The 14275-nt window shown below is 47.1% G+C and overlaps 1 protein-coding gene across 1 annotated transcript in view; it reads left to right on the top strand.

The window, feature by feature from the left end:
• Window positions 1-8161: 8161 nt before the first annotated feature.
• Window positions 8162-14275, top strand: part of CRHR2 (corticotropin releasing hormone receptor 2) — a 115912-nt gene continuing 109798 nt past the window's right edge. The window contains exon 1 of the mRNA XM_035129604.2: window positions 8162-8264. The gene's annotated coding sequence lies outside the window, so the exon portion shown is untranslated. The remainder of the gene's footprint in view (window positions 8265-14275) is intronic.

Here is a 14275-nt window from a genome sequence, read left to right as displayed (position 1 = left end):
GTCTTTTCATAGAATCATAGAATCATAGAGTTGGAAGAGACCACAAGGGCCATCTAGTCCAACCCCTGCCAAGCAGGAAACACCATCAAAACATTCTTGACATATGCCTGTCAAGCCTCTGCTTAAAGACCTCCAAAGAAGGAGACTCCACCACACTCCTTGGCAGCAAATTCCACTGCCGAACAGCTCTTACTGTCAGGAAGTTCTTCCTAATGTTTAGGTGGAATCTTCTTTCTTGAAGTTTGAATCCATTGCTCCGTGTCTGCTTCTCTGGAGCAGCAGAAAACAATCTTTCTCCCTCCTCCATATGACATCCTTTCATATATTTGAACATGGCTATCATATCACCCCTTAGCCTTCTCTTCTCCAGGCTAAACATACCCACCTCCCTAAGCTGTTCCTCATAAGGCATCGTTTCCAGGCCTTTGACCATTTTGGTTGCCCTCTTCTGGACACGTTCCAGCTTGTCAGTATCCTTCTTGAACTGTGGTGCCCAGAACTGGACACAGTACTCCAGGTGAGGTCTGACCAGAGCAGAATACAGTGGTACTCTTACTTCCCTAGATCTAGATGCTATACTCCTATTGATGCAGCCCAGAATTGCATTGGCTTTTTTAGCTGCTGCATCACACTGCTGACTCATGTCAAGTCTGTGGTCTACCAAGACTCCTAGATTTTGGTCTTTCACTTTCAATGCGTGCTGGGTTCTGGGAGAAGGGAATTCAGGAATGCTGTCCAGTGATAATGTGTCAGCTGGCTGCTCTATCTCTGTCTCTCCCCTCTCTTCTCACAACTCCTCCCAACACTTCTGTTCATCTGTCTATGAGCTGTGACCTTCCGCAAAGCACTGCCGCAAATCAATATCTTCCCCTTACCTGGAAGGTTCAAGAGGCGCAGGGGAGGTCTCCACCATTCCTCCTCAGTCCAGTCCAGTCCCCCTCATTCCAGTCCCTGACATTCTGTATGCAAATTATGAGATACAACCTCATCAAAATCAAATGAAGAAAGGATATTGGATGGCATGGAGTTATGTCTTAAAGCCCTAAATAACTTCAGCCCAGTATACCTTAAGAAGCATCTCCACCCCCATAGTTCAGCCTGGACACTGAGATCCAGCTCCGAGGGCCTTCTGGCGGTTCCCTCATTGCAAGAAGTTAGGTTACAGGGAAGCAGGCAGAGGGCCTTCTTGGTAGTAGCACCCGCCCTGTGGAACGCCCTCCCATCAGATGTCAAGGAGATAAGGAACTATGGAACCTTTAGAAGACATCTGAAGGCAGCCCTGTATAGGGAAGTGTTTGATGCTTGATGTCTTAAAGGTAAAGGGTAAAGGGGCCCCTGACCATCAGGTCCAGTCGTGTCCGACTCTGGGGTTGCGGCGCTCATCTCACTCTATAGGCTGAGGGAGCCGGCGTTTGTCCGCAGACAGCTTCCGAGTCATGTGGCCAGCATGACAAAGCTGCTTCTGGCGAACCAAAGCAGCGCACGGAAACGTCGTTTACCTTCCCGCCGGAGCGGTCCCTATTTATCTACTTGCACTTTGATGTGCTTTCGAACTGCTAGGTGGGCAGGAGCTGGGACCAAGCAACGGGAGCTCACCTCGTCGCAGGGATTCGAACTGCTGAACTTCTGATCAGCAAGCCCTAGACTCTGTGGTTTAACCCACAGCGCCACCTGGGTCTTACTGTGTTTTAATTTGTTGGGAGTCACCCAGAGTGGCTGGGGCAATCCAGTCAGATGGGCAGCATATAAATAACTTGTTGTTGTTGTTGTTGTTGTTGTTGTTGTTGTTGTTGTTTTTAAAGACAATTTATTAAATTTTCCAATTAAACACATTTAAACAAAAACAAAACATACAACTACAAACACAACAACACATAATAAACACAAAATTTCCTTTTCTTAGCATCAAATCAATTATTACAATTTACTTTGCTCTGCCGAGCTTTGACTTCCCTCCTTCCCCCCAGTCGGTTTTCTTATCCATTCCTATCTCACAGTTTCTTCATTCCTCCTACTTAAAGTCAATTCATAGGATTTGTTTCAGTCCTGCAAGTGTCTTTAAACTTCTACAATTCTTCTCCATATAGTTCACAAATTTACTCCAATCCTTTTGGAACTTTGACTCTCCCTGGTTTCGGATCCTGCTAGTCAGCCTTGCTAGTTCCGCATAGTCCATCATTTTCGTCTGCCACTCTTCAATCGTCGGTAACTCCTGAGTTTTCCATTTTGGGGCTAACAAAGTCCTAGCCGCGGTTGTTGCATACATAAATAATCTCACTATCTCCTGTCCTATAAGTCCTAATAGAAAAGCCTCCGGTTTTTTGGGAAAGGTGTATTTAAAAATCTTTTTCAGTTCGTTATATATCATTTCCCAAAATCTTTTAATTTTTTCGCATGTCCACCACATATGATAAAATTCGCCATCCTTCTCTTTACATTTCCAGCATGTTTTACTACTCATCCTAAACATCTTAGCCAATTTTACTGGTGTTAAATACCATCTATATTGTTGTTGTTGTTGTTGTTGTTGTTGTTGTTGTTGTTGTTGTTGTTGTTGTCGTCATTATCATTAAGGAGATGAAGTAGCTCCTTGATGAGGAAAGGTTGTAGCATCTGGGACATGTTATTGTAGGAAAATGGCATGATTGAAGTTCATGAAACAATGAATGGCATTGAGGAAGTGGGACATGCCCCCAGGAGGCAGTGATGGCCACCAACTTGGATGGCTTTACAAGAAGATTGGACCAATTCATTGAGGGGAAGGCTATCAATGGGTACTAGCCATGATCCCTAAGCTCTGCCTCCCGAGTCGGAGACAGTAATTTTTTTGAGTACCAGCTTCTGGAGACCACAGGAGGGGAGAGGGCTCCTGTGTTCAGCTCCTGTTTATAGCTTTCCCACAAGCATCTGGCTGGCTAGTGTGCGAATAGGACGCTGGTCCAGATGGGCCATTGGCTAGATCCAGCAGGCTCCTCCTTAGCACCATTTGCTTTGGTGGGTACGGAAGAGAAGGGCTATTGGCTTCATGCCCTGCTTGTGAACTTCCTGGAAGCACCCTTTCAGCCAATATGAAGAAAGGATGCTGAACCAGGCGGTCTGATGTGATCTAGTTCAGAACATTCCTCGCGGAACCCCTGCTGACATTTCAATTCCCAACGCTGGGTAATGCTGAGCCATAATTACAAAGATGAACTTAGCTACCAAAGGCATTTTCCCTTCTTACAACACCCCACACCTTTCAGTGGGGTCTCCCTTGTGTTAACACGACCCGGAGGTGATGCCATTGCCAGCAGCCCCACATCAGGGATCTAACCCTGTCAAAACGCTCTCATTATTCAAGCCACTTAGCTAATTGAGCCCCTTGCAATATGTAGCCACGCACATGCATAGTGGGTAACATTATGGGATTTCAGTGTGCGATAAAAGGTGCAAGGCTTAATAATTGGGAGGGCAGGACACTATCACTTAGCAACCAGCAGGCGCCATGTAAACTCTCAGGTGAGTCTCTGTCCCATTGCACAATCATGTAATGCGACCAAGCAGCCCTTGTGTGCTCCTTCGCTGTTGATAGCAAGGGGAAGTGAGGCCCGTGATCAGACTGTAAAAGTGCAGGGCATTGTCAATATCTTTGAATTCCTTGCTTTAGAGATTAGGGGGAGGCCTGTGCCATTTCACCATCTGAGGTGAAGCAGGAATGTGCTGCTCCCTGCCCCCCCCAACTTCCAGCATTGCCGGAATGCCGCCCCCCTGCCCTCACAAAACTTTGCAAGAGCCAGAACCCTCCTCTAAACATTGCAGGGAGACGAGCAGCAATGCTGCGTGCAGGCTGCTTCTCAAGTCGTTGCGGCACGTCTTTTCCACCTGTCATGGGGCTGGTTGGATGTAGAGGAATTGTGGGAGGAGCCAGCTGGGAAACCCTCAAGGGAAGAAGGCTCAGAGCCAAGGAGGTGATGGTGGGACAATGATGAGGGGTCAGAGGAAGAAGACTGGAGAGAGGAGGTGTCGGAACCTGAAGAGTTTACAGGGTTTAGTGAGCAGGGGGAGGCTGTGGCAGAGAGAAGTCCAGAATCAGAGGCAGAAGCTGAAGCAGGAGAGAAGGGAGGCCAAGAGGCAGAGATGAGTTAGGCTGTTGAAGAAGCAAGGGGGTCTCCCCTCCTGCTGTGACAATAATAATAATAATAATAATAATAATAATAATAATAATAATAATAATAATAATTTATTATTTATACCCCGCCCATCTGGCTGGGTTTCCCCAGCCACTCTGGGTGGCTTCCAACAGAAAAATACAATACAATAATGGATTAAACAATAAAAGCCTCCCTAAACAGGGCTGCCTTCAGATGTCTTCCAAAAGTCTGGTAGTTGTTTTTCTCTTTGACATCTGATGGGCGGGCGCCACTACCGAGAAGGCCCTCTGCCTAGTTCCCTGCAACTTGGCTTCTCACAATGAGGGAACCGCCAGAAGGCCCTCAGTGCTGAACTTCAGTGTCTGGGCAAAACGCTCCTTCAGGTATACTGGACCGAGGCCGTTTAGGGCATTAAAGGTCAGCACCAACACTTTGAATTGTGCTCGGAAACGTCCTGGGAGCCAATGTAGATCTTTCAAGACCGGTGTTATGTGGTCCCGGCAGCCGCTCCCAGTCACCACTCTAGCTGCCGCATTCTGGATTAGTTGTAGTTTCCGGGTCACCTTCAAAGGTAGCCCCACGTAGAGTGCATTGCAGTAGTCCAAGCGGGAGATAACCAGAGCATGCACCTGGTTTCCCAGGACCAGGAGAGGCATGAAGCACAAGGAGCAAAGACAAATATGCAGACAGAGTCTCTGATAGCTTGGGAAAAACCCTGGAGACGCGGAGACATAGCTGGCTGTGGGGAGGCAGGAACCTTTAATCCCAGCAACTGCTTCATTGGGGCAAAACCTGAGTTGCTGTGCTCATGAGACCTGACACTCCTGTGCGGATCCTGTTTTGCTAATAAGGAGTTAACTCCAGCTTTCTTGCTGTGATTTACTTCTTGCTCCCTCCTGTCAGCAGGACGGGTGGCAAGATGAGTGGCCATGTACCCTCTCTCAAGCCACACCCCTTCTCCCCAGGCCACGCCCCTCCCTCGCCCTGCTTTGCACCCTCGCGAAATGCTTTTGTGCAGGTGAAATGGGCACTCCTGCAACTCTGACCGTGCTTTTCCGTTTGCCTGGATGGAGAGACCAGTACATAGGGACAAGCCTATTGTACAAAAGTAACATTTACTGGTACATTGGTTGCTTTGCCTCAGAGCCCACTCGCATGCGGGCCCCCGAAAAGTTGCCCAGAAAGCAGTGTGGCCCTTGGAGTTAGAACCCTCCCCACTTCAGGCTTAGCACTCCCTCCCTGTCTTCCACGTTCCGCCTGAATTATAGGGAAAACACAGAGTGTGGAGGCCCTGAAATGTGGGTGTGTGGCCTACATTAATCACAGCTCTCCTGGATTCCAGCAGGATTTTAGCACGATCAGATGTTTGCCGGAGGGAAGCCGGCACATCCAGTGCTGGGGGAAGGCAATGAGCCCCTTAGAACATTGGAATACAGGAAGCTGCTTTCTACAGAGTCAGACCCTTGATTTCTCTAGCTCAGGACTGCCTAGTATTTATTTTGTTGTTGTTGTTTAGTCGTGTCCGACTCTTCGTGACTCCATGAGCACGCCAGGCACTCCTGTCTTCCACTGCCTCCCGGAGTTTCATCAAATTCACATTGGTAGCTTCGAGAACACTGTCCAACCATCTCGTCCTCTGTCGTCCCCTTCTCCTTGTGCCCTCAATCTTTTCCAACATCAGGGTCTTTTCCAGGGAGTCTTCTCTTCTCATGAGGTGGCCAAAGTATTGGAGCTTCCGCTTCAGGATCTGTCCTTCCAGTGAGCACTCAGGGCTGATTTCCTTCAGAATGGATCAGTTTGATCTTCTTGCAGTCCATGGGACTCTCAAAAGTCTCCTCCAGCACCATAATTCAAAAGCATCAATTCTTCGGTGATCAGCCTTCTTTATGGTCCAGCTCTCACTTCCATACATCACCACTGGGAAAACCATAGCTTTAACTATACAGACCTTTGCCAGCAAGCTGATGTTTCTGCTTTTTAAGATGCTGTCTAGGTTTGTCATTGCTTTTCTCCCATTTATTTACTGCATTCATATCCCATCTGTGCCTCCTAGGATCTCAAAGTGGCACACATGGTTCTCCCCCTCCTCAATTAATCCCTACGACAACCCTGAGAGGTAGGTCCCAGGGCAATTGAGCTTCTTCCCATGTGGAATTGGTTATTGTATCAAGAAACCCTTCTGTCCCAGTTGTTTATTTAACACCAATATTTATTTATTTGTAGGACACGGGGGGGCGCTGTGGTCTAAACGGGGTGAGCTCCCGTTGCTCGGTCCCTGCTCCTAGCAGTTCAAAAGCACATCAAAGTGCAAGTAAATAAATAGGTACCACTCTGGCGGGAAGGTAAAAAGCATTTCCGTGCGTTGCTCTGGTTTGCCAGAAGCGGCTTAGTCATGCTGGCCACATGACCCGGAAGCTGTACACCGGCTCCCTCGGCCAGTAAAGCGAGATGAGCGCCGCAACCCCAAAGTCGTCTGCAACTGGACCTAACGGTCAGAGGTCCCTTTACCTATCTATTTATTTATTTATTTATTTATTTATTTATTTATTTATTTATAAAGGCTGGGAATTATGCACACCAAAAATACAGAAATAATGCAGAAATAATACAGGTGCACAAATTGCTCTGTTCAGGTATAATTAATTATGATTGCATTTATATCCTGCCTTTTTCTCCAAGGAGCTCAGGCTAGCATGAATGGTTCTGCCCCATCTCATTTAATCCCCACAACAGCCAACTTCGTGGCCAAGTGGGGATTTGAACCTGGGTCTCCCTTGCAACATCCAGCAAACCCTAAAACCGGATTTCCCTCAGATCAGCTCGAATTCTGCCATAACCCTGCATAAGCTGCCTGGGTGTTTTTTTTCCCCCTCCCCCGTGCTTGCAGTCTGTCTGGGAAGAAGAGCGTCCCGGGGCATGTGCAGAGTGCTTTATCCTTTGCCACTCAGAGATGCTGCTCCTGATTTGCAGCAGTTTGACGGTGGCGGGGGGTGGGGGGTTGGTGGAGGAGGAACTGATGCTTAAGAACACCCTCCCCACCCCCCCCTGCAGGGAAGAGTCGGTTCGTCGGTTTCGGATACACGAAGGGAGGTTGTTTCATCTCGCGCGACGCCTTGAAGCCCCTTCTCACCGATTTCGCAGGAAATGTTTATCGCTTAAGGGACAATCAAGCCAATACAGAGACGCGGGGGGGAGGGAGAGGGAGAGGGAGAGGGAGAGGGAGGAGGGAGAGGGAGGAGGAGAGGGAGAGGGAGAGGAGAGGGAGAGGGAGAGGGAGAGGGAGAGAGAGAGAGAGAGAGAGAGGAGAGAGAGAGAGACGAGAGAGAGAGAGAGAGAGAGTCCCTTCTCCTCTTGAATAGCCAGGGGCATGGCAGGATTAGACAGCAGCCAAATGTCAGCAGGAGGGAGGCGCAGAAAGACCCTCACTGAGAAACCGGCTGTGATTTTATTGGCTCCTGAGCTGCTGTTTAAAGCAGGAGCGCTTGGGAGGATATCACTGTGCTGGGTCCACCCACCCTCCAAAAGACAGAAGGAGGGCGGGAGGGAGAGAGAGAGAATGTAGCCAGTAGGGTTTGCTTCACTGGCAAAGGGAAAAGAGGAAAAAGAAAACCACGGGAGAAAGGGAACCAACCTGGAACATCAGCCCAGCTTGTTCCTCCTCCTCCTCCTCCTCCTTCTCCAGAACGGGACCACCATGAACGAGACGATCGTCCTCCAGTACTTCATCGAGGAGCTGGATGCGAACTGCAGTTTCCTCGATTTGTTGCAGGATGGATTTGATGGTAGGGGGAGCGCGGAAGAGCTGGAAGAGTCTCTCTCTCTCTCTCTCTCTCTCTTCTCTCTCTCTCTCTCTCTCTCTCGTCTCTCTCTCTCTCTCTCTCTCTCTCTCTCTCTCTCTCTCTCTCTCTCCTCTCTCTCTCTCTCTCTCTCTCTGTTTCTCGGTGTGAGGGTCCCGCACGGAGCGTGGATGGTTTCAGTCACTCCCTTTTTCCTCTCTCTTTTAACTTGAAGGTCCCTACTTGCAACGCCACCCACCGATCAGATCGGAACCTGCTGGCCCAAGACCAGCGCCGGGGAGCTGGTGAGAGAGACCTTGCCCCGAGTTCCTCAACGGAGTCAAGTACAACACCACCAGTAAGTTGCCAAGCGAACTAACTCCTCTCTCCCTCTCCTCCTCCCTCCCTCCCTCTCGTCTCTCTCTCTGCCTTCGCTTTTCTTGGAGGATGAATTCTGGGGTTTGGGGGTGAAGGTGGGAATGGGTCTTGGTGGAAGCTCAGTGGCAGAATGCAAGATAGATAGATTAGATAGATAGATAGATAGATAGATAGATAGATAGATAGATAGATATTATAATGAATATTGCTGCCTCATTTATCTCTTGCCTGTTACCTGTGTCTCAAGGAAGGCAAACCACAAAAACAGGTAAAATAGTTTTAAGAACAGTACTGAAGGCAAGTTTTAAAACAAGGCAAAATGAACGTCTCAGGGGTGTGTCCGCCCCCCCCTCCCCACACACTGTTTCCTCCTTAAGTGTTTTTTCCTGGAAAATGATGAGCTTCGTTCCAGAAGAGGACAGATGCAAAATTGCGTTCCCATGTTAAGTTTAGTTTGCTAAGAGTTCATTGACTTATTTCAGTTTTTCCCTGTGGGGAGAAGAGGAAGCTGGGTGCTTTCAAACGGTGCAGAAAAATAATTGAGAAGTAAGACGGGCCACTGAGTGTGTTGTCATGTGGAATCCTTTCTTTCTCGATGTGTGTGCATTAGGTCTATTTTAGGAAGTCTCTAAGGTTGGCTGTAGTCACTTGGGAATATTCGAGTGTGTTTTGCACCTTCCCTTTCCCCAGGTGTATCTTGATCTAGTGGTGAAGTTGGGCAAATGTCTTGGCTTCTGCAAATAGATGGAAATTCCTGGTTGCTACTGGGAATAATACGCCTTCCATGATCCGAAGCAAATCAAGCGTGCAGATGGGGAATAATGCGGTTCAATATGCTTGTGGCTCTGCTTGCTCTGGGCAAGAGTAGAGCCCTCTTTGCTCCTGAGTTTTGACTGTTCAGTGCCCCACTTCCAGATCTGCCTGAAAATCGCATAACCCAGATTTCAGCTCCTAGAAGTTGGTCAACCACCGACAGTCAGCCCCAAGCACTTTATATAAGAGTATATATCATGTGAGTGTTGATCATCGCAGACAAATGTGAGAATTTTGACACAGGCTGTTGACACGGTCACCTGAATGTGGCTGTATTTGACTGTGTGATTGCGCTTGAATAGCAGGGAAATAGGTTTTTTAATTTGGCAGAATTCTTCCAGGATCAGCAATAGTCACTTCTCAATGTCAGTATTTGAAAATGTATCTTGATCTAGTGGTGAAATTGGGCAGGGTTTGGGATTTAGAGGGGAAAGTGTTGTTTGGGGGCGAGTGGGAGAGATATTTTGCTTATACGAAAGGATCTGTAAGAACTTTAATCGTTATGTTCAACCCTCTGATTGCTTGGCAAAATATCTGAAGGACAAGATAACCAGGGAGTTTCCCATAGAAGAAACTCTGGTACCCAATCAGCGCTTAACTGAATCAAAACGTGCCCAGGCATCCTAGCCCCGTCCAGAGACCAAAAAGTCTTTTCTGCTAATTCTGGAATGCCTCCTCTTCTGGATTATTTTGCATTGTGAGGAGTGAGCCCCAGATCTGGCAGCGAATGATGGCGCTCAGCTCAGGTGTGCCCATGGGGCTCAAATTAAGAGCTGCTAGCAATTGCAAGTGCGGGGAATCTGTAGTTCTCCCATGTGAAGTAGGAGCTACCTGCTGTGTCAAACCTGTGATTTCCCCAAGAGATGCTTATATGCGTTTTGAGTAGACAGCAGGAACCCAGAGCTCTGAACCAATGTGCCAGATCACCTGGAAACTATCACAGGACAAGAATGCTTTGATGGTGTTTCCTGCTTGGCAGGGGGTTGGACTGGATGGCCCTTGTGGTCTCTTCCAACTCTATGATTCTATGATTTCTAGAGTTTAACCCACTGTATCAGCCACTTTGAAAGGATGACCTGATTGCAGAGTGTTGCCTAGAGTCATGGAAGGGACGCGGGTGACGCTGTGATATAAACCACTGAGCCTCTTGGGCTTGCCGATCGGAAGGTCGGCGGTTCAAATCCCCGTTGCTCTGTCCCAGCTCCTGCCAACCTAGCAGTTTGAAAGCATGGCAGTACAAGTAGATAAATAGGTACTGCTGTAGCAGGAAGGTAAACAGTGTTTCTGTGCACTCTGGTTTCTGTAACAGTGTTCCGTTGCACCAGAAGTGGTTTAGTCATGGTGGCCACATGACCCGGAAAGCTGTCTGTGGACAAATGCTGGCTCCCTCGGCCTGAAAGCGAGATGAGCACTGCAACCCCATAGTCGCCTTTGACTGGACTTAAATATCCATGGATCCTTTACCTTTTTACCTTGACCTTTAGAGTCATGGAGCTGGAAGGGACCTCAGAGGCCAACCCCTCTAACCCCACCTGCTCATCACAGGTTCTGCAGTGGAAGATGCAACTGTGGAAGGAGTGAGGAACTCTTTGACCTGCCCAATGTGGCTGAACTATAGTTCCCGTCAGTCCCAGCAAGCATAACCAACAGCCGGGGGTTGTGGGAGTTGTAGTTCAGCAACACCTGGAGGACCAAAGGTCCCCCATACCCAAAGTGCAGCATCCCTAAGAGGTGGACATCCAGATTCTACCTCCAGTGACAGAGTGCCTCCACCTGCTAAGTTAGCCTCTTCCACTGTCAAATAGCTATTATTGGTTAGGAAGTCTCCCCCAATGTTGAGTCACAACCAGCGGCGATTCCTCCATTGCAGGGGGTTGGACTAGATGACCCTTAGGGTCTCTACCAACTCTTAAATTCCAAGATTCTACATCTGTTCTATCTTCTGCGTGAATAGCTATCAGCTTTGGCTACCTGAGGATAGCTCTTGTGTCTGATCTAAATGTTTGATTCTAGCATCACTGTAGCATAGTGGTTAGGAGAGGTTGAAGCTGCAAACCAGAACGTCCTGTGTTCAAATCTCTCAGCTGTTGCAAACTCACCTGGTGGCCTTATATAAATGACTCCGCTGCCTCTCACCACAGGGATGTGCAGTTGTCATCAGATGCACTGCTGTTATTTGAACTGGGCTTGTAGTGCCTTGATTTGATCTGATGACTTCGAATCTTTGGGAGCTGCTGGGAGTCCTTTTTACACAAACCGAGCATGACAAGGGATAGCGCAGCGGTAGTGTATGGTCTACATTTCTAGAGCTATCTGGAAATTAATTAAAATTAAGGCACATTGAGTTTACCGAGATCACCGACTCTCATTTCCTCTCCTCCTCCTCTTTTATTAATTTATTCAATGATTGATTGCAATGCCGTTGATATTGTCTCAGTTGGGTATTACAGGAATGAGCCAGTTTGAGCTTCAGACTTTAGCAGCCTCTCTTCTCCTCTCCTGCCGCACAGCCACAAAGAGGAGTTTCGAAGGAGCTTCTTTCAGGTTTTAATGAAACCCAGTTTGTTGTTACATCCCAAGTGGGAACTGCAATTAGTTGAAATTTGCCATGGGCCAAAGCCAGGTTTAGAACCTGGCTTATTTCAATAAAACCATGGTTTGAATGGACCATGGTTTGTCCTGGTGTAGCAAGAGAATGTGGAAACCTCTTGCTTCCAACCTCTTCTCTATTGCCAGGGAAACTGTGTTGTGTGGTTTTCCTTAGTGACTGGAATAGCTCCACTGGCAGAGCATGAGACTCTTAATCTCAGGATTGTGGGTTCAAGTTCCCCCAAAAGATTCCTGCATTCCAGGGGGTTGGACTAGATGACCCTGGTGGTACCTTCCAACTCTACAATTCTGTGATTCTAAGAAGTATTGGACTATAGCTCGCAGTCAGCAGAGCCAGCCCAGCCAAGGTCAGGAGGAGATTGATAGTGGTGTAGTCTGAAATATCTGGAGTGAACCAGGTTGGGGGACACTGGTTTGGTGCATTGCAAAAGACAACGGCCTTGCTGGATCAGATTAATAAGGCCCAGCATCCTGCTTTTCAGGAATTGTTTAGGACAGATGTCTTCAGGAAGCTTACCAGTAGCAGTTTCCCCCTGTTTTGTCATGTTCAGTGTCTGGTATTCAGTAGCACACACCTCTGAGAGCCAGTGTGGTGTAGTGGTTAAGAGCGGTGGACTTGTAATCTGGTGAACCGGGTTCGCTTCCCCGCTCCTCTACATGCGGCTGCTGGGTGACCCTGGGCTAGTCACACTTCTCTGAAGTCTCTCAGCCTCACGCACCTCACAGAGTGTTTGTTGTGGAGGAGGAAGGAAAAGGAGAATGTTAGCCGCTTTGAGACTCCTTCGGGTAGTGATAAAGCGGGATATCAAATCCAAACTCCTCCTCCTCCTCCTCCTTCTAACATGTTGTTTGCACTTAGCTATCACCAGTGATTGCTGTTGATATGCCTCCTCCTTGACTCATCCCTTTCAAAATGATCTAAGGCTCACTCCTCAAGGAGGCAATGATGGCCACCAACTTGGGTGGTTTTAAAAGAGGACCGGACAAATTCATAAGAGGAGGAGAGGGCTTTCAGTAGCTGCTATCAAACCAAAGAGTTTATTGCATCCACCAAAGGCCATAACCATTTCAGCCACTGCAATTTGCCAAGCTGGAGATCATACTGTACAGTAATTACATAAAACAAGGCACCAACGATGTGAAGAAAGGGAGTCAGAATTCATAACCTGTTAGCTCATACCTAGCTTAACTTCTGTTCGACCTCCCAATCTCCTGCGCAACTTATTGCAATGCCATCTAGCTCAAACTTTCTAATCTTACACACACACACACACACACACACACACACACTCTTACTTTTCAGGTTTATACATTTCACTGATTTTGCAATCATTTTAACGTTTCAAAACTAGACATCTTTCCCCCTCTTTCTGCAGTTCCTTAAATTTATTTTTATGTCTTCTGCATATCCAAATTAACTTATTTTGCTCATTTATTCATCTACTTTAAATGCCGTATATACTCTTATGAAACTGCAGGTTATTACAATAATCCTGCTGATGTCCTCATCTGTTTACGATTTATCTGTAAATATTCAATAAACCATTTCCATTCTTTTATATATAAAAAAGTTTGTTATCTTGATTTCTTATTCTTCCAGTAAGTGTCACCATTTCTGCATACTCCATAAGTTTTTGTATCCATTCTTCCTTTGCTGGGACTTCTGCTTTTTTTTCCATTTGGGGGCGAGCAACATTTTTGCCGCTTTCTAATGTTTCTTGCAACCAGAGCATAATGCTCCTCTCTATTTATCACAAAACTGTTAGTCTCTCTCTTCCACCCCATGTCTCTCTCACACAGAGAGTGCTATAGCTTAGGGCCCTGCTCTCTTGAAGGCCCTCAAAAAATTTAAAGGGGAAAAAAACTGGGTGTACATTTCCAAAATATGAGATAAGTTCAACAATTACTTTGATAAAATACATATTTTGTTATGTGCAAATGGCTTTAGATACCTATTAGGTTCATAAATTACCACATAGCATATATTCAACACAAAAAACAGTGACAATTTGTTGTTGAAAAAGGACAGCTGGACACATAAAGGGCCCCATTACCTCCAGTAGCTTAGGGCCTCATCAAACTTAAATCCATCCCTGCCCCCCCCTCTCTCTCTCTCACACACACACACAAATGAATGATTTCTGCCATACTAAGCCTGCTTGCCAGAGTCAGCAAAGGTCAGCAATCGATCTCTTGGATCCCAATATAAAGGGCAGATCAGTAAGTAACGTATTATGTCTTCCACCTGAGCTTGGCCACATATGCAGAGCCTGTCATCATATGGAACCCTGTTGCAGTGGCCTCCCAAAACTGTTTTGGGCATCACAAGGAAACTGAGCTCCGTGAAACCATTTCTTAATGGACCAGGCACGGGTATGGTCAAGTAGCATTCTCTGTGGTGCGCTGTTTTCAGAAATGGGAACCGTGGTGAGAAGCTAGGATTCCTAATTGAATGCAAAGCCCTTCTGGGTTCTATCCAGAAGAGTCAATCCCGAAGTTGTCCCTTGTACATGGTCAGAAGAGAATTCAATTCTGCAAAGTAATAACTCTCTATAAGGCACGACGTAT

The sequence above is a fragment of the Zootoca vivipara genome, chromosome 12 (assembly GCF_963506605.1).
Source record: "Zootoca vivipara chromosome 12, rZooViv1.1, whole genome shotgun sequence".
In the NCBI taxonomy this organism is placed as follows: Eukaryota; Metazoa; Chordata; class Lepidosauria; order Squamata; family Lacertidae; genus Zootoca; species Zootoca vivipara.
The sequence above is the reverse complement of the archived record's forward strand: the minus strand, read 5'-3'. Positions and strand labels throughout refer to the sequence as shown.